Consider the following 21581-nt stretch of genomic DNA (forward strand, 5'->3'; position numbering starts at 1 on the left):
TCCCAATTCAGTAATGTGTGGGAACATTCAATGGTGCAGAGTTTACTCACGTTCCCTCATCACATAATACCTTTTTTACCACGAGACTTTTGTCGCGATACAACAATACTTCACACACGAATTTTGTGATCTATGACGAGCCCAAAATATTGTGCCATCGTGCCATTCTAATCGAAAGATGGTACGCGCTACCTTAGTAATTGCTTATTCACTCTACTCTTGAAGGCCCCCACGAATTTTAATAGACATCATATTTAAATACCATAAAATAACTTCGTAATCTTTAGTGAGATTATACATTTCCGAGGTAACACTCGTCTTTTATTTCGTACTGTTAGGATGGCGTTCTAGGGTCCTTTTTTTTAAAAAAATGATACCAATTTACTAAGTGCTAATTTATTTATATAATTAGAGAAACACTATTACATTTGACTACTAAAAATGGACTGTTCTGAATGGATTGTGCGCTGTATTGCCGCGAGTCAGACAATTTATACCTTTAGTGACGTCAATGACGTTTTTTGGGTTTCAGATGTGGCAGTTATGCCATACGGTTAATTGTTCATAACAGTTCACTACACAGCTCTACAAAAAAAAAATTGTTGCCCTGAATATCATCGCAAATTTTTACGTTTTCAAATTCCCAGATTACGAAAATACTATATTCATGAAAATTCATGATTTTTACATATCTTATATTTTAAGTAATTATAATTCTTATTAAAAATCTTATTCTAATTATAATAAAGATTTAAAAAAAAAATCAGAAGAAATCAAAAAAAAATCATTGATAGTTTCACAAAATGTGTGCATAAATGGACCCAAAATAATTTTCATATCTAGGGTAACAAAACCACTGTAGACCAGTGCTATATATGTCACAACGTACGACTAACTATTGCTGCAAATACCACCATAACTAGATTCATTACTGCAAACGTAGTCAGAACACGTAGTAATGCTTTCGAGACATCCAGACAACCGTAACTCAATTAGTTACATAAAGGATAGTAATTAGCTAGCATAGAAGGCTTATGTACATGAAAGCTTACGTGCGGTGCGCTGCACATAGCAATGATGACAGCCAGTACATACGACCGAGCTATTTGGGTTCCTAATCTTGCTACACTGTGACCCACAAGACTCCACAAATCAGTAAATGCAATCGAGCACATTAACACGTAATAATCACGGCGATCTCAAGAGACTTGTGTAACTAAGTACATATGTAAGCTTGTATACATAGGCTATGTACGTATAAGTCTATAAAACGGCTGGGCTGAATATATTTTTACGTATTGTTTTTACCTTAACCATCTTACAAGTTATCAAAGATAGAATTTGTCATCATCATTTTAATATTAAAAGTAACGTTTTATTAAATAAAAAAAAATTAAATTAAACTTAACCTGTAAATGTATATGTAAGAACAATTTAATATTTTTCTAAATGTCTCCAATGACATGCCCAATATGATTGCACTATTGAGCGGCTAAGTGCTTTGCCGGTCGTGCCCTTTGAAAGGTTTGTCAATAGCTCTATAAAACGAATAAAAATTCCACGGTACTTGTGCTTTTGACTGCAGAAATAATGCTCTAATGTTGATTTTTTTCTCTGTTAATGAAATAAATATTCAACGTATCAAAATCGCTTGGTACATTGATTGATTAAATTTTCCCCCTCTTCTTTGAATAAATTTCAATTAAAATCGCTTCATATTTTTCTAATCCCAAATTCGTAAATGAATAGGGGAGTTGACGTGTTTTAAAAGAATCGTGAATAATTAACCGATCTGGTGATGACATTTTATTAATTTTCTCAAAAGAAAGAAAGTTGTTTGTAAAAAAAATTATCTCCTCAGAAAACATTACAATAAAAAAAACAAGTTTTTTTTCTTTAAACTTCACGAGCGATAGTAAAAGATGGTGATACCATTAGAGATTTTAAATTTAACCATTAATAATAAAAAATCAACCCACTAAAATTATAATAAGCACGGTTCGGTTGCACAGAGTAACTTGCCAGTAGTAATAAATTAATGTTGACAATCGGCAAAGTTACGCCTGTGCAGGTGGTCTACAGTCAGACAAAACAACAGAATGCACCCGAATTTGTTTTAATACTCTATTTTAAAGCGTTACACGGGCGACAAGCCCGTACTGGCGAGACACAGATGTTTGTATTGTTCAAAGTTGTTAAGTAAATACCATGAACTGTTCCGATTCAGCCAGAGTTTGTCTGCTTGGGTTTCTTAGTTTGCGGGGAAACAATTAAAATTGTAAAAATTTTCAAACTTAATAAGCAACTTTATTGAAGATTAAAATTTCTATTCAAAACTTAGTATTTTATGAGTTCATTTCTGTTTCGATCGACCAAAAGCTATTTTGCTGGATCTAACACTATTGGTTATATATAATATACATACAATAATAATATAGAACAAACCAATTAAAAAATCTTAGCAATATAGGAAATCTTTAGTCGTTATTATTAGCCGACTTCAAAAAGAAGGAGGTTATCAATTCGACTGTATTTTTTTTTTTTTTTTTTATGTGTGTTACCGCGAAACTCCGCCCCTGGTGGTCCGAATTTGATGAAAAATATTTTAATCGAAAGGAAGTGCTTGCAGGTGGGTCCCATTTTTTTTTTTTTTTTTTTTAAATAACTAGAAGACTAGTAGATTTTGAATATAGCTTCAAAATTTGTTGCGAAAATTAGGGACATTTTTGCTTTCAGCGCTTACGTAGGCTAAACTATAGGACCTACATAAAAATGATGTATGGCGAATTGTAGCTGTTTAAATGTGCTAATTAAAAGTCCGCGATAGCATATATCTATCTTTTATAGTTTTCTCACAATAACCATTTTTTTCTTCAGAAACATCAATTAAATTCATGCCCTATTTCCGACGCTATTATTCGAGTTCAGTATTAACCCTTATGTAAATAAACATGTTCATTATCAAGAGAATTTAATGTAGATTACATTTGCAATTGAAACTATATCATTCTGTCTAATAGTTTAGGAGATATCGTAAGAATAAAATTACGCGGAAACGAAAAATGCTACACGAAAAGCACAATTTTGCTTTCTGGGCTTACGTAGGTCAAACTATATGACTTACATAAAAATGATGTATGGAGTAATTATAGATCCTTAATTTTGCTAAATAAAAGTCTTTGATGGCATATATCTATCATCTATGGATGTCTCACAAAAACCATGTTATTGTGAACAAACTTCGATTAAAATGCACACGAAAAACAGCGTCGTAAGCTTACGGCGCTATTATATTATATTCGATATGAATCCTTATCCAAATAAATATGTTTGATGGCTAGAGTATTAAACGCAGATTACATTAGCCTTTAAACTATGTAATTCTGATCAATAGTTTGGGAGATATTAAATAATTAAAAACTACGCGCATTCGAAAAATGCTACTGCGGCGCGCGGCTGGACAAAATTAAAGGCACGCTACGATGTATTAGTTCGTTAATTTTCAATTTGTATACCGATTTTGATAATTATTTCATTGTTTAAAGGATAAGTGGTTATGTGCTGCATTCTAAATTAGTTTTTGAATTGAATTACACACATATCAAATAGGAAAGTCCTTTTCTTTATTTGTCTTATTTATGTCTTTATACGTATTAACGAAATTTGTAATTGAACTTGAAATTCACTAAAAAATGTGAAATAAAACAAAAATTTTAAGAAAAAAAAATAGCCGACTTCAAAAAAAAAACAATCTCAAACAAAATGCACTCAAAAGTAACCTAAAAAAACCAATTTCAAACAAAATGCACTCAAAAGTAACCTAAAAAAACCAATTTCAAACAAAATGCACTCAAAAGTAACATAAAAAAACAATTTTAAACAAAATGCATTCAAAAGTACCATAAAAAACAATCTCAAACAAAATGCCCTAAAAAGAAACAAAATAATGACATGAAAACTTCTTTCTTTCTTCTCTCTTTCAAAAACCCTCTAAACTCTAAAGAAAGTTCTCTTCTTTCTTGTAACATGTCTATATTGTATAATTATTGTTATTTTGGAGTCGGTTTCGGCCTAAGTAGGGACATAAACGTAAGTATGTCTAATACATCTCAAATATAAAATTTCATCTATTTACTTCGGCCGACACCGACTGCGAAATAACAATAATTATACAATATAGACATGTTACAAGAAAGAAGAGAACGTTCTTTAGAGTTTAGAGACACGCAAAATACGCGCTTGTCGTGGAGTTGCGGAAAACTGAGCCCCTACTACTAACTACTAGAGTTTAGAGAGTTTTCATGACATTATTTTGTTTCTTTTTAGTGCATTTTGTTTGAAATTGTTTTTTTAGGTTACTTTTCATAAAATTTTTTCGAAAAATAACAGTTATGCGAACTAATAACTGGTTTAAGGAATATTTATTAATCGTTGTTTTATTGTGTACAAAGGCGTCGCATTTCTATCTCCGCTCACTGGAAATGGCATTTAAATGGTTATCGGGTTAATAAAAATAAAAACAAAGCCAAGGGTTGCGGTAATTGTCAAACACAACAATACTGTCCACATCAGAGGCCATAAATCGTGCGGCGGCCGGCCGGCCAATTACGGTCGCCGCTCGAACGTAAAACGATGTTCGGGGGCGTTTGATTATTTCATTTGCATTTGTTTCAATTCCTCAAACACTTGAAAATTTCGACAAGTATTATTGTTGCTAATGACATTATAAAACAGAATAAAAAGGGTGATGTTATATAATTTACCACATCTGCTAAAAATTACACATGAAGTGTTAAATGCTATTACTTTGATTTCATCTAAGACTATTGTAATATTATCTAGATGTAAATAAATTATTTGTGAAACAACAGCCTTGCATATGAATGCAAATATGATAAAATGACAGGCATATTTCCATCATTCACAGGCGCATATTAAATAAATTTATCTTATCAATGTCCGAATTTAAGATCCGTTTGCACGTGACAGTTAAAGCTTTTTTCTTTCAATGCTGAGTTTATAAAAGAAACAGCTGACGGACGCAGCGTAGGCAGGAAAGGGAAGGGTTTCAATGGAGGGTTTTCCCTAAGGAACAATTCTCAAAATACCCAACTTTCTGAGATAAAGTCACTCAAGCGGACAATGACAAGCTCCGAATTAAAATATCTTCTACATCTATAATTTGTTTTTTAAATCCCTATTGATTCGAATTTAACCAAATATTCTGAACAAAAACACTTAAATGCCAATTTTCTTTTTAAAATACGTAACTTCCATGTTTAATGTAACTATTTTATGATCTGAAAGCTGATGGTATTTTAATGTTAATTTTTTTTTCATAAATTTTCTTCAAAGATATTGAAAGTAATCGAAAAACAAGGTACTTGAAATAATTAGAGAATAAATGAAAAGTAAACAATTCTCACGGTAATTTTCCTTTATACGACAGGACACTTTATATCGACTTTAATTAAGTCTTAAGTGTGTACGTGGTTGTAAGTTTTACCAAATGAGTCCACGTAGATTTGCGGATTTAAACGGCATTACTATTTTCGTTTTAGTTTGATGTTTTATTTGTACTTACTCAAATTAAATAGTTTAAAATTTTGGACTTAGCTATAGCAATTTCCATTCTTGTAAATACTTACTTTGTTGATATAAAATGTTACGTATTGTTAAATATATACTTTTTATTCCTGTAATATTGTACAGAACAATTGGCTGTTTGTGTGTTTAAATTTATGTGGAGATTCGAAATTATTGTTATGTGCAGCTTGTTTTATAAATATTCGTAGCCTTGTTTCAATCGGAATAGAATTTTCACGTGTCTGTTTTCATAGAATATTTTTCGTAAAAAACAACAGAAACGAGACAAACGTTTCGTATCGCTAACGGAAACCGACGTCTCGTGCTGTTTCAGAAACTTCAATTCGATTTTCAAATTGTAATAAATGTTCGATGATACTACGTTTATAAAATACAATCGAAACAATCGTTATTAAAAGGGATTTAATTTTTAAATTTCGTTATTAATATAATGTTTCAATTTATTGATTCCTATTATGATTACTTTCGAATTAGTAGTTGTATAGTTGAAATTGTTTTACAAAAAAATAACTTATGTTCTTGGTTTATTAGTTACTATCTGATGTTTAGTTATTACTTAATATATACAATATAAAATGTCTTACTCCTGTTCCATACAAATAAAGCGAACTAAGAAATTTTGAAGTCAAATAACGAAAAGGTTCTTTCATCGTTAATTTTGCTAAGGATCGGCTTAACATTGAGAAATCATTTTCCAGTTAAATATCGTCCGTTAAATTTACTTCGTCTCACGAAAACATCTTATCATTTAATTAATTAAAGCCTAACCAATATAATTAAAATGAAAAGTTTATAAAATACGGTATATTACACAATAGATATAATTGAATGCCTTTTACATTCAAAACAAGCCATGCTTAATTTAACCATAATCTTTCCTTTTTTATCAATGTTCTATAAAGTAATGTTAAAACTCGTGTATCTATCAAAGAACTATATCTATATTACATAATAATAATGATTATCATAAGCCTTTATTCAGATACTGTACGATACATTACATTCGTCAGTTTAAAAATTTCTATTATTTATATTTGTATCTGTTTGTCCCTGGTTGACTAAGGCCTCTTCCAAATTCTTTCATTCTTCTCTTTTTTTTGCCGTCCTAGACCAGGTCGGTTCTGCCACTGCTCTTATTTCGTCTTCACATCTTTTGAGTTGTCTTCCTCGCTTTCTTTTTGGATACCAGTAGTTAATGATTTTGTTCTATTTGTCTGTTCCACGTAAAGTGTGTCTAGTCGTCCATCTCCATTTAAGTCGTTTTATTGTTATGGTAATACTAGTTAGTTTAGATGTTTTTGAAACTACGGTGCTTTTAATTTTTTCTGTTTTCTTAATTTAGGAGCCCAAGTTTGGCAACCGTATATTAATACAGGGAGAACGCAGACGTTGTAGAGCTTCCGTTTTATTTGGATACTCATACTCTTTATATTTCATGATTTCTTTCAGCGTCCAGTACTGCTTCCAGGCTTTACCTATTCTTGCTTCCAATTCCTTTGAGTTTTGGCCAGTATATGAATTATTTGACCATGTACATTTTCGACAACACGAATGTGGTCCAGAGTTGAAAAATCACTTCTAAAACCAGCTTGTTCTCGTGGTTGATTTTCGTCACGTTTTTTTGTCATTCGGCTAAGGATTATTTTTGAAAAGACTTTGTAAACGTTTGATGTTAAACTTATCGGCCTTTAGTTAGTTATATCGCTCATGTAACCTTTTTATGATTGAGTATTATTGTTGAGTTAAGCCTCTGATTTGGGATAATTTCGGTTGTCATCACCTCATTGATAGTAATATATTTTTATTACATGGCATAGGTTAAATAAAAACTATAAGAAAAGTATCAGATGAGATTTACGTGACGTGAAGGAATTTTCCTGTGGAGCCTTAAGCCTCGCTTTCAAAAAGTTGCGGCAAGCAACGTCTGCGGTGACTCGGCTTGCTTTTGAGTTTCTATCAAGTCAACTGTAGCTTTGTAAAGCGCAGGTTTCGGCAGCAAACATTCATGTAAGCGCCATTATATTCCAGACGTCATAATAATTTTCATATTTTATTCATGGAAATACAATGCTACAAACATCGAAAGAAAAAGTGGTGTATACCTTTGTAACTAACAACAAGCAACTTTGACAGAAAAGTAAAAGACTTAATTGAATTCTTCTCTACAAATTTTTTTTCCAGGTGTTTCATTTCTCAGAAAATGTTTCGTGGCTTCTATTGTTTGGCTTACAAATATCGAAGCTTTTAATTTGTTCTTTTAACATTAAAGTTTGAATATTTTTGAACTTTATAATAATACCAATAAAAATATTTTTAAAGAAATTTTTTGTCATCAAAATATTTTTTTTTAAATGTATGTATACTTTAGCAACTAACAACCGTTTAAATATTATTAAGCATTGAGTAATGTAATGCTTGATTGGTTTAGATTGTAGACGAATGGAATAATTCAATGTTATTCTCTAGATGAAATATTCGAATTGGCAACATTGGGAGTTGAGTTGTGCTCCGATTTCCGTCTACGAGTCCACGTGAATTACTGTCGCCGTCGCTCTGAGCTATGCTAATGAGCGTAACGATGCGTAATAACGTTAACTAAGACGAAACGCGCACTCAAATATTTAACTGTTGATCACGTAGTCAACAATGTTACAACTTTGTATCAAGTGGCTTATTGCTCCTTCGATTATTAATTCGCAGAACATTATGTAAGTAAGTACTTCGATTGATTTTAAAACAATTTTTTTTAATTATTTTGAGTTGAACAATTGAATATAACATAAGTAGCATAATTTTTAATAATTGATTTCAACTTAAGAATAATGAAGTCAGAATGAATATAAATTGTTTTTGCTAAAACAAATTGCTAACTTTAAGTAAAATAAATGACTCCCAGCTGTATCAAGTTAAAGGACGTCGCAAACTTCTCTTATATAATTTTAATACGGCTGTCAACTCTGCAAAGTTTTCGTGTTTATACCTTCGGAGAATTTCAAACAGTAGTGCGTCATTAGAATAAGTCGCGTTACTACGATTTTTGAACGTCACTGAATATCGAAATCCAAAAGTTTGTGCTTATATTTATATTTATAAATCACTATATGAACGTTTTTTTTCGATAGCGAGTCAAAGTCAAGTTAAAAATATGTCACCATTTTTATTCTTCTTCTTGTGAGGTGCCGCTTTGACTAGCTAATGTTATCGGTCATACCAGGTCAATATAAATTTCATCAAATATTTCTCACTTAGTGACGAAACTTATTATTAAGCAAGAATTTATATCATTTGTATCAACTTGACTAAATTTTAGTACAAAAAAAAGTTTAACATTTCTATTAACAACTGTCAAATACGTTTTCCTTATGAATAAAAAAATTGTAATTTCCTTGAAAATTGGTCTAAACTCTGTTATATTAAACGTTGTATGCACTTCATTTATATTTTTCTACCAAATTAAGTACAATGTAGCTGAATGTGATTTCTAGGACATTTCAAACAAGCTGGTTAGCTGCCATGGAGCGGTACAATGGGGCTTAAATTACTTGCTACGTGACTCATACATAATAGACATGAGTCGAGCGGGCGCACGTTAGGCTACGCTTGGGGAATATAATCCCAGTCTAGGCTATATGTATAAGGTAAGAACAAAACAAAGTAACAAGTCTTATACGATACAATTGTATTTAATTTTTTATATTCTAGCAGATTTAACTTTCTCGTCGTTATTGAAAAAAGTTACAGGTTTTTCATCTAGAAAAATAGCTAGCAAACCGCTATCGTCTATTTAGATCTACGAAGATTGTAGAGCAATTAAGGGAAGTAAAAAATTAGCAATAGTTTCTGAATATAATTTACCTCAAAATTTATGCAAAATTAACTTTTAAGAGGTATATTTGTTTACAAACGATTGGTTTTGGTTTCAGTGAACTATATCCATGTAATAATTAAGTTGAATGCTTTACACATATAAATAATGTAAGTTATCCGAGCATGTCAGTAGGAGCAAGATAATCAACGCCTACATCTCGAAAGGGTACGAAGTTTCCACAAACATTTGATATACTTGAAAGTTTGGTTTGCAATAACATAAGTCTGCTTTTTGTTGAAACCGTAATTTACAGCTGAATTATTCCAAATGTTTATAATAATGGTAGACAGGTTTTCACATTATCTGCTATCATTAACAGTGCAACGGTACAATATTGTTGGAAATATATTTGGGCAATGTAACTGTGGGTTTCCAATGCAGAATAATTCTAGCAAAACCACATTGTCTTCTTTGTTATCTTCTTTCAAAACACTATGTTTCTGCATTTGAAACCCGACCTTTCACTTCGACCTTTATTACATGGATGATATATTGTAAAATATATTAATATCCCAGGTAACAATGTGAAGGAATGGACTACCAATCGACATCACATCGACATTGTCGTAACAAGCTTCCGGACCAGGCTTGATCCGATGAAAGGGATCAGTAATAGCAATAAAAGTAAATTGAATTGTTCCTCAAGCTACTGGTTCATACTGTTTCATATCGCACAAACCATAGACGCTGCTTGTAACGGTTTCTATCTTAACGATATTATACTTTGATTTATTATCTATCAAGTGATATAAAATTTGCACTTGTTATAAAAAGGAGTGAAGAGTGCAAGGCGAATTTAAGCATATTATACAATCAATAAATCAACAATCAAAATTAACTGAAATCAAGAATCAATCCTTAAGGGCGATCCGATGGTTACGTTAATTAGATTCTTTGGTAGAGTTGAGAAATTATTCAGTTGCCGTCTAAATAATTAGGTCTTTAGTCATTGCAAACCTTAAAATGGTTCAATCTGATTGGTTAAAATGAATTAAAAATGGTAATCAAATTGACTATGCATAAGAATAAATTAATAAATGTTACTAAATGATAATATCTTTCCTACACTCTACAACTTCGGAGATAAATTATCTATAATTTATTAGATACTGTACGTAAAATACAAAGGATTAATTCTCGTTGCCTGTAAGTTACTATAAGCCGATTTTATATCTTTTTTAAAGAGTGTAATAGCTACATCCTCGTGTAGTACGTCACAAGTAGAATTTTCTGCTTAAGCAACCGCGAGATTTATTGCACTTGTAAAATTTTACGATCATGTCTCCTTCTTTAGTATTTTTTATAAAAGAAAAACCATCGTGGAACAAATACATTTTAGAAGACGAAAAATAAATCTAATAATTAACCTCTCAATTTAAGTATTTCAATATGTTTCTCTCTCTACATTTAAAGATATTTAAATGTATTTTAAAGGAATGCATTAAAAGTGGAAATCCAGCGCTGCACTTTCCAATCTAATTGGCCGTTGAATATTCGACCAAATAAAACCATCAGGATTTTCTTTCCATTTAGAAACCTGTAATGTAATAGATATTACTTTGTCTGTATATATTTTCTTCATTTATTTTTTTATTTTAGAATTCAAAACTACTTTGACCTCTCGAACTCATACAAAATTTGCCATAAACAGATGTTCTTACAACAGCAATAAGATTTCGGCAATATTCTGCTTCAGTGGCATGTATTAAAATTATCAACAGGAAAATACTTTTTGTTCTCTTTAGCGTGTTCAAGGAAAAACTTGCTCATTACTGTCAGCTTTACTTTGTCACTGTCTTAAACAGAGATTTTACTAAAGAAGTTTTTTAGTCTTAACTATTCTAAAGGTACACGACACGACTTTTTCCATTAGAATTGTGTTCATTTTTCTAACAAGAAATGCAATAAATATTTAGTTTAACCGATTTTAAGTGACTTGCAACGGTTTTCGTATAAAAGATATTTTAAATTTGTCGTTCGATAGCCATAGCACAAATATATACGGCCACCGGTCCCCAGTCTGGGGCAGATTACATCGCGCTGTGTAACACCGCTCTACGTCTGTATCCGCAGTGCTTGCACTATTTTAACCTCCTCCATTGTACTTTTATATTCTATTCGGGAAAAACATACACAAAAATTGCATATCTCATTTTGGTGCATTTTGGTAAAAGATTTTCATACGCGTATTTTAAATAATTCGGAGACATATGTAGGTTAAGATAGACCTAAGAAAAGATGGATTACTTGAAAGGTGATATACATAACTTAATTTGACAGACAAAATGTGTTGTATGTACTACTATATCATAAAGTACACTAATACTACAAAGACATTATGTTTTTAAATTTAGTTCAGGATTTTATGCCAAATATTTAGCTTATCTAAGCTTTATCATCCTTCATTGCAGTGTAAAAAAAGAAGACGAATAGTAGAAGCAAAAGTCAATAATTCGATTCCAGTCACTGCGGAATAATCGCATTACTGAGTGAAGGGATTCCGCATTTGAAATTGAAATATGAAACGAGTTAATCCCATCGAATACTGGCAGGTTTGGATGGACGCCAATTAAAGCCTGACACTCATATCAGAACAAAGTAGATCTGCGTACATTATTATTCTTTCATTTTTTTGATAGAGGTATTTGACTTTAATTTAAACAGCTAGTTGATGATTTAGCAACTAATTTCATGAGGTTTTGGGAAATATTTCTGACTCTAAGCAAATAACATGTCAATTATGTGCTAAAATGTAACATTTCACCTTTTAGTACTTGATAAAAAAGCAGGCACGGTACAAACATTTTCATTAAAACTTTTTTTAGTCAAACAAGGATATCTGAACTTCTTATTGTGGTTGGTGCTGTCAGCCTAAGTAATTTAAACCTACTTAGATAAAGATAAAAAATAGATAAAGAAAATGACTTAAAGAAAAAACTGAAAACAGAGCGCTAGTGAGCTGTCATAATTCAGTTTGACCTCTATCCAGAGGTTCAGATAGTCTTGTCCGTCTTTATGTCCGTATGTCCATCTGTAGTCATCAAAATAAGATTATTATATTGAATATAAAATTTGCAAATATTTTTCGAAATGTAATACTAGCAAAAAACTTGCGCGAAAAACTGAAACTTTTGAACAAAATTGTTCATATTTCAGTATCTTGTAAGCCTAATTAAAAACAGGAATTTGCAAAGTTTTAATTAGTTCTCCATGGCACATAATTTGTTTTAATAATAATATAGTAAATTATGAAACAAATAAAAACCTTCTGGGAAAGATAATAAATCTTACTAATATTATAAATACGAAAGTTTAGATTGTTGGTTGGATGGATGGGTGTTTGTTAGAAGGTATCTCCGTAACAGCTCAATGGATCTTGATGAAGTTTGCTACAAATGTAGAACATAGTCTGGAAGAACACATAAGCTGCCTATTAAGTTTTCAATCCCACGCGGACGGAGTCACGGGCGACAGCTAGTGCTATGCGAATAAGATTTGATGAAGAAATTCGATGATTAAAAAATTGTAATCACCCATCTATATTACGGCCTAAGAGATATTCTAAAGAAACGATGTAATCTCTTTAGTTGTATGTACATTAAAAAATTACGTAAAGCCTTTGTAGTTAACGTGAAATTCGCGACAAGCGGAAATTGCTTAATATTGTAAGATGTTTGCTTAATTACCGTTACACTGCATCCTTCCTCGCTCTTAGACGCATCTCGGCACGTTTATTACAGTTGACTGGCATCGGAAATTCAAATTTCAAAGGACTCCTTTAACTTTGCGGAACTTTGATAATGAATTGATTCTTTAGGCAAAACGATTACGCAATTCTTTCCAAGATACAATGCGAAAATATAAAAAATGTAATGGTACATACAAAAGGAAAAATACATACATTGATTTATAATTATCTTAATAGGTTTTTTTTATAGGTATCTTTTAACAGTGGTAGATCCCGTAACAACAATATTTGTTGGGTGCACGAATTGGTCGGGTCGACCGGTGCAATACCACGACCACACAGAAGACAGGCGTGAAGTGGAAGCCATTCCACGTTTCGTCTGATGAGTGTGGTCCCGGAGGCCTAATTTTAGTCCTCTTTCCCTTCCCACCCTTTTGGGATGGGATAGGAAAGGATGGGAAGGGGGAGTGGATTTGGCGGAAGAGGGGACGCATAGGAAGGGGAAGTATCCTCTTTCTAGGCGTCCACTTCTCCATTGATTAAAGGTAGGCAGCGCATCTGCATTTGCGGATGTCCATGGGCAACGGTCGCCTCGCTATTTCTAAATTTATCCGACGTTCTTACGTTGAAAGAAAATATCATCATGCAACCTGTAATATATCTGCAATGAAATTCAAAAGATATCTGTGAAGTCAACCAACCCGCACTGGGCCAGTGTAGTTGACTACGGTCTAGTTAGTCTACGGTAAGTCACCCTTATTCTAAGGTAGGCTCCGAACCCTTAATGGGGACGTATAGTGAGCTGATGATGATAGATATATTATCAGTATCAGTACAATGTCAGACATAGCAATATTAATATATAGGATATTAAAGCTACGGATGAAACATCCAAACGTTGGGACATTATTACGCGCCCTTGCTGTAAACGTGACCGAGATGACAAAAGAATTGCGTTCGTAACACGCCTCAAGAAATTCCACCCTGTTCATTTTCCAAATATAAGGAAATAACGTATTTAATAACCACTGAATAAACACATTAACATATTAGATGAAAAATGTAAGTGCATGCTTAATTTAATTTAGATCGAATACACTAGATTTGGAAATTCGGATTTATGCATATGTCATTTTACTTTTTTTGTAACAAGGTTCCGTTGTTATATCAGATCGGAAATATCAGGAAGTTTGAAATCGAAAATAAATACATAATTTTTATGTAAATGTGAAAATAAATTAAATATGACTACACTTTCGAAACGTTTTACGTTTACTCACAAAGACTTGCACATGTATGTGATAATCGCACACATGCACAGATAGAGACATATCCCAGAATAAATTCATTTAATTATGTTGTATAAATCAAGTTGTCATTAATAAGCCTTCAGTAACACATTTCGAGGATATTTTAAAACCATTAAGGAAGATGAACATTAGCAGTATTCATTAATTATTCATATTCTAATAACGATCTTTAACGCTTTATTGATATCGTTAGATGGAATACATCTCTACTCGTATTTCTCACTGTATAATTATTCTTCTGATCAACGAATTGAAAGTATTATCAATTTATTACAAGTCTGGAGACAATAATATATAATCTAATATATTATATAATATTCTCGTGTCACAGTTTTCGTCACCGTACTCCTCCGAAACGGTTTGACCGATTCTCATGAAATTTTGTGAGCATATTCAGTAGGTCTGAGAATCGGCCAACATCTATTTTTCATCCCCGCCCCCATTTTTAAACTGCGCGCGGACGGAGTCGCGGGCGTCAGCTAGTAATGTATAATAACGTGAGTTAAAAAATATCATTTGGTGTTACTTTAAAAGAATTTGTTCAAATTTTGTACAAATACTTTTTGTATGACATCAGATCACAGTAATTATTATTCTGAAAATGGTAGAAATTGAGTATAAATAAAACTTTTACTTAGTTTTGAGATGTAATTTCCATTTAAATAAATTTTATAGCCAACCTACCTCCTTAGTAAAACTCCACAGTTATTTGTGCATAAAAATACGTCGTTGCTAATTAATTCGTTTTGAAAACTTTAGTATTATATCCTAAAGTTACTTGTTGTTATTGTATTCATGCAGTAAGAAACTGTTTCATTACTCATTTCAGCAATCTCATTTGTTAGTTTAGCTGTTATATTAAAACTTTCACAATTATATGTAGTTGTGCGGTTGAAAGTGGCGAGATAAGACTTAGGAAGCTTTACAGGATTACTTTCGGAACTAATGTAGACCGGCATTGTTTTATAACAATACTATATTGATTAATCCAATGCATACATTTATCGGAATATCAGGTAAATAAGTTATATTATCATATTTGTATTTCATATTTTTCATCTTTAGGGTCGACCATTAATCACGTGATGTTTACTTTCGTAACTTTTTGACCCCCTATCTCCCTTCTAGTGGTTATTATATTTCAAAATATTATGTTTATTAATTTAATATTATGTAACGTATTTAATAATTTAATTTGTTTATTCAGAAAATAAATACAATGTTATTATCTTATTTTAGTGATGTTTCATCATTTTTTCGGAACCGTTTCATCTTTCGAACCTCACGTTATATCTTGCCTTTAATTTGGAATGGATTATTTTATTTTTAATTTTTTAACAAAGTGTGGTAGAGTAATTTAATATTTAATAATTTTTGTTAATAGACTTTAAATGACTAATGTCTCCGATTCCACTACATATCTTAAGCATCGAAAATAATTAATATAATAAGGAGTCTAATCAACGATTCTTACAAAGATAGAATAAACTTCAATATCATCCCTGTTTTAAGATGTTTTAGTAAAATTGAGATTTAATTTTCAAATAAAACGACAAAACGTATCAATGAAAAGCATTTCGAATTATACGGAGACTTAAGCACTCCAATTGATCTAAATTAAATATCCCCTGTGCCGAATTGAAGAGCAAAAGGAATCTTAAATTTTTCTGTGTACATAGAAAGAAAACGCAAATATCGGATGTATTGTAATTTTAGTTACAGCATTTGTTCTACGTTAAAATATAAAGGTATTTTAAAAAAATATAGATATACTTATACTCACTGCGCTACTAGTATATGGACCATCATAAATAATTATTAAACTATACCCTATGTCAAAAATAATTCATATTCGTAAACTTCGTCTGTTGCGGTATTTGTGGCGCAATTAATTCTCGTATGTTGCTTGTCCTCATATCCATTGAGAAAGTCCAATGGGAATTTAATCTAAAGTTTTCTAAACAATTTATATTGATGTAAATAAATATGTGAACGTACTATGAATCATACTGCGCCCTCATAGTTAGTTAACAGTTCCTTAGGGAAACGCTTACAATTTTTTTAATGAGAAATCTAGACTTTAAAGGATTTAGGTCACAATTAAACAGCTCCGTGTGTGAAAGAAAATGTTAATCATATCGTCCTAGTATCTGTGACATTGATGATTTGTAAGTTATTTTATTAGCAATTTGATTGGTTTCTAATTTAAAGTAACTTTATTATATATAACAATGACACTAATCTAAAGTTTGTAGATATCATAAGTAAATATGACACTTCACTAAAATTAAATAAACGGGGTAAGAACATAAGACGAAGTAGTCGAAAAAAAAATTTTTTAAGTCCCGTCATCGCATCTATTTCTCCAACCTTCCCTGCCGTAGATACATATTTTACTCACTCTGGCATTCATTTATATTCTGTATTGTCATAGTTCTTTGTTAAATGTACAATAAATAAAAGAACTGTTTCAATATATTTCTCAAAGTACATAATATTGATTGTATTTTTGCTATCTGCATGGAAACTTATATTAAATAATTCAAAACATAAAATTATGTCTCATCATATATATTATATGATGAAAGATTATTATTTTTATTTCAAAAAACTTTTTAAGAGCCATAACTCTATAATTATTGAATTCGTTGTTTGGATTTAAGTTATAATAGCAAAAAAAAAACATTTTGTGGTCATAACAACAATTAATGCCACCCTGTGCCATAAAAAATTATTAAAATAACGTATTCACAATACATATTTCGTTTTCTTTTCAATTCCTTCTGTTACATTTCTTTTTTTCAATAAAAGCTAGTGGACGTAATGCAGAAAGCTTTGCCAATATACTGGACGTTGCTTTTCTTGCGACTTTCAAATAAGCCTACTTTCGTACATAGTAATCCGACTAATTCAAAGTGTGTTATCGTGTTTTCTAGAAGCATTTCTAAATCTATCTATACTAACTAATACGCAGGATCGTATCAATCACGGTATATTTTTGAACAATTCTTTTTGTAATAAAAAATCCTATACTTACGACACGCTTTAGGATATATACTTTCATGCCATTAAGCCTAGGGGGTGAGCAAATTGAAAAGAATTGTTATGCGAGAAAAGGATAAAAATTGCAACCCAAATAGCACCAGAGATAGTTGCCGTGGCAACGATAGTTCTGACCCAACGGAAAAGGCCCTAGTTGTCATTTGAGCATTTAAATTTTTGACATTTGAATTTGAAACTATCACGCAATGTAAACAATAAAATAAAGTTTTTCTGTGTAACAAAAATGAATGGAATTTCTCCAGGATGAAGCACGAGAACAGCTAGGTATGATTATAGATTTTCCTTTAAGATTATTAAGAAAATGAGACTTTAGCGTATTTAATAGATTAATAATTCGTGGTTTAAAATGTTAAATTTAACAAATAAGTAATTTATTTTTCATGATTCAATTTTGCTACATGTCTATTTTTTCTCATAACCACATTTCATTTTTTTTCTTAACACATGGTAAGTACTCTAGCAATTCGACATTACGTCGTATTAGATCTGTAATCTTATCCGTTCTTGCCAATCTTCCGCAACACCCCTGTTAATTTGGCTTTTTGCATGGTTTCTTAATGTATTTAGACACATACCTAACAATTAAAATAGCAAAGCATTCTAAACGCTGTTAAGACAAGATTTTTTTATTATAATTTTGAATCTATTGTACGATAGAGAACTAACATTGTCTGCACATTAAGTCGTTGCTACAACGCCTTTTCAATCACAAGTTATAATAACACGAAGAATTATTCTAAATGTTTGTCCTACGTTGACATTTTGGAATCCGTTTTAAATAGAAGTTTTTCTGATGAAAATCTTCTTAATATAAGCATTTTTAATAGTATTTACGGATTACATCAAATGTTGTACTTTATGCTGGATATGGATACGTTGTCTATTTACATTGGTTAATAGGATTGCCGGTGTTGTTTAATCTCACCGCAGATGACGTCACCAGAGCTGTAATTAGCGACTTAGCAAATCTGCTCCGAGCTGTTTAACTAAATATGTTATGTTAATTAAGGTTTTCATATGTACTAATACTAATAACGTGCTTCAAACGTTTGCGTTAGTTATATTATTGAAGTATGGTTTGTGTCTTAGCAGGTAAAGACCGAAGCACTTATTTGAACGGTATTCTAGATTTACGAATAATTGACTACCATTGTAACGTTTACGTAGCGTTGCTTGTTCTCTCTTTTTTACTTTGTCTTTATTTTAGTATTTAATACATATTTGCATAAGTTTTCATTTACTTTTATCGCTCATGTAATATATTTTTTCTTATATAATTATTCAAAGGCAAGGCCCTGAGCACAGCCATAGCGCAGCATGCCAGGCAATTTGGCAACGCTTGCGTCGCCTCCTTTTGGTGTTAGAGCGTTATTTACGACAGCTATTGGAGTTTGGGGCGCGCCGTAACTTCCACTTAAATTCCTTGCACTAAGTCCTTCGTGGTTAAGCTGTTTTACTGAATTATTTCAATAAAAAAATCACGTTTTTTCCTATGCTCAAGTAAGAAAGAAGTAAAAAATATTAGTTTTTTTATTTGATTTTAAAAACTTTTTTTAAAAATAATAAATTTAAAGATATTTGATATTCAAAATGTTTATCTTGGCGGTATAGATTAATCGAATCGCTTAAATTCATAGCTAATCAATTTCCATAGCGTTTAAATGCACAATAACCGAAGATAATTAGATTGTCTTGTACAACAAGCGTCGGCTTTCACTCCTCGGGCCCAATGCTGAGAGCAAAGTTGATTATCATGGTTCAAATTGAAATGCTAATGAACGGCATCTGTACATCAATTTACACATAAATTGATACATTGATAGTCAACTTATACACGAAATGAATCCTTAATGCGATTTAGCGAACATCGTAGGGACTCATTTTTCTGTCTATCTTGCAAATTAGCACCCTCGCGCTACATTATGCTTCTTTTATTTTCGTTTACTGCGATAGATTTTAATAGACTTGTTAATTTAATAAAATCAAGTAGTGTTCAATATGCTATATGTAATATTATACAACATTTATTAAATTACTAATTTACCTTCGGAATTCATGCAATTGAAAATTTGTTTGATTTTGAAAGAGCAATAAAACTAATAATAGCAAATTTAAGTTTATAGAGAGCTGCTTTTTAGTCATCTATATATAATTTTCATCACTGGCCACAAGGTTACTAAATTAAAAATAAAAAAATAAATTTCTGATTAGTAACTACATTAAAGTGAGCTTTGTATATAATTAAATTGAAGCATGAACATTTTATTTCACCACTTAATTAGTTAAATGGCTCATTAAGCCGGAACTGGGATCATAAATCTTGCGGCCGCACACCGACGTGCAATTATTGTCACCGCTCCTCCGCAAAAGGACACTAATTTGCCATGATTTCTATAGACTCTAATGCTTAAACTAGACATAATATTCATTTAGAATTACTGTACTGAAACAGCTGTACAATATTTATTGATTTCTCTGTATGTTAAATAGAATACAAGATCAAGTTTTGCATTTTTCCTTTTCTAATAATATAAGGTGGTAAACGAGTATGCGGCCATCTGGATTCGCCGAAATAGCAAAGTGAACACAGCCCACAGATATCCGTAATTGAAGATGTACAATCTAACTTTAACTGACATAGGAAGGTGATATTTCCCCTTTCTATGCATCCCCTTTTCTGCCGAATCCAAATCAAACGTGGGAAGGGTAATAAGACTAAAATTAAGTCTCCGGCACGCACACTCATCAACCAAACGCGGAATAGATTCCACTTGATGTCTGTCTTCTGTGTGTTCGTAGTATTACTCCGGTCCAGTCGGCCAATTCGTGCAAGAAATGTTGTTGCTGACTTTTCCACTTTTAAAGAGTCTTGTGAAAATCTTAATATATTTAAATCCACATGCTTAGTAAGGCTAATATAGAGTTTCTAACAATAAAGAGTAACAACAAACAATCTCTTAGGTACTGAATGAACTGTTCGCTTTAATTTGGAATAACATTCACAATTATTTATTGTACAGAAAATTACAGAAACTATTATATTGTTAGGACTGTTGAGGGTAGCCACACAAATGTTAGGACTGTTGAGGGTAGCCACACAAAAAAAAGGATTTATAAGGAAGCGTGCGCTGCTGCTCGTGGCAGTATCTTTCCATCCGTCATTGCGAAACGTCTGACATTTTTCTTAATTTACGTTCGGTTTGAGTTTATACTACAGCGAGGATTATTATGAAGTAGAGTTAAATTCATTATTTCGCTGTTAGTTTAATTCTTTTAAAATACTTTTGCATCAAATATCTTACAATATTTTAATACAAATAAGTATTACAATTCAAATTATATATGTCGGCGCCCGCGCGCCACCTGAGCGAAACTGTAAACAACACGTGCACCGATTGCGTCATTCGATGCCCCCCCTCTCCCCACTATTAGCTCTGCCGCTATAAAAGACGTGCAACATTATTTGAAAGGCAGTCTTGGCTCTGGCGTGGCTCGGTGCACCGCCTCGCCGACTTCGAGCGCGCCCTCGCAGAGGTGCAGGCGCTCACGGCGCGGGTCTCCCACCTCCCCGTGACAGCCGACTCTGATCCCGTCGATTCCGCGTAGAACGTGGACGCGGAAGCGGACCGGCTGGGCGAGTTGCTGGCCAACGTCTGCGACTCGTCTATGCCGAGGGCCCAACCGTTCCGTCCGCGCCGGCGAGTGTACTGGTGGCGCCCAGAGCTGCGCGAGTTACGACGGGCGTGTGTGGCGTCGCGCCGCCGGTACACTCGCTGCCGAAGGCGTCGAGTCCGGGATCAGAGTATGGAGGAGGAGCTGTACCAGGCGTACAGAGCCGACTGCCTCGCTCTTCAGGTCGCCATTGCGACGGCCAAGCAGGGAGCGTGGGAGGAGTGGCTCCAAACGCTGGAGGAGGACCCGTGGGGCAGACCGTACCGAGCGGTGCGTAAGAAGCTTCGACCCTGGGCTCCACCCATAACAACTTCTATGGAGCCACAGTTGGCGGAGGAAGTGGTCGGGGCTCTCTTCCCGCACCGGGTAGGGT

This window comes from Papilio machaon, chromosome 8 (genome assembly GCF_912999745.1).
Source record: "Papilio machaon chromosome 8, ilPapMach1.1, whole genome shotgun sequence".
In the NCBI taxonomy this organism is placed as follows: domain Eukaryota; kingdom Metazoa; phylum Arthropoda; class Insecta; order Lepidoptera; family Papilionidae; genus Papilio; species Papilio machaon.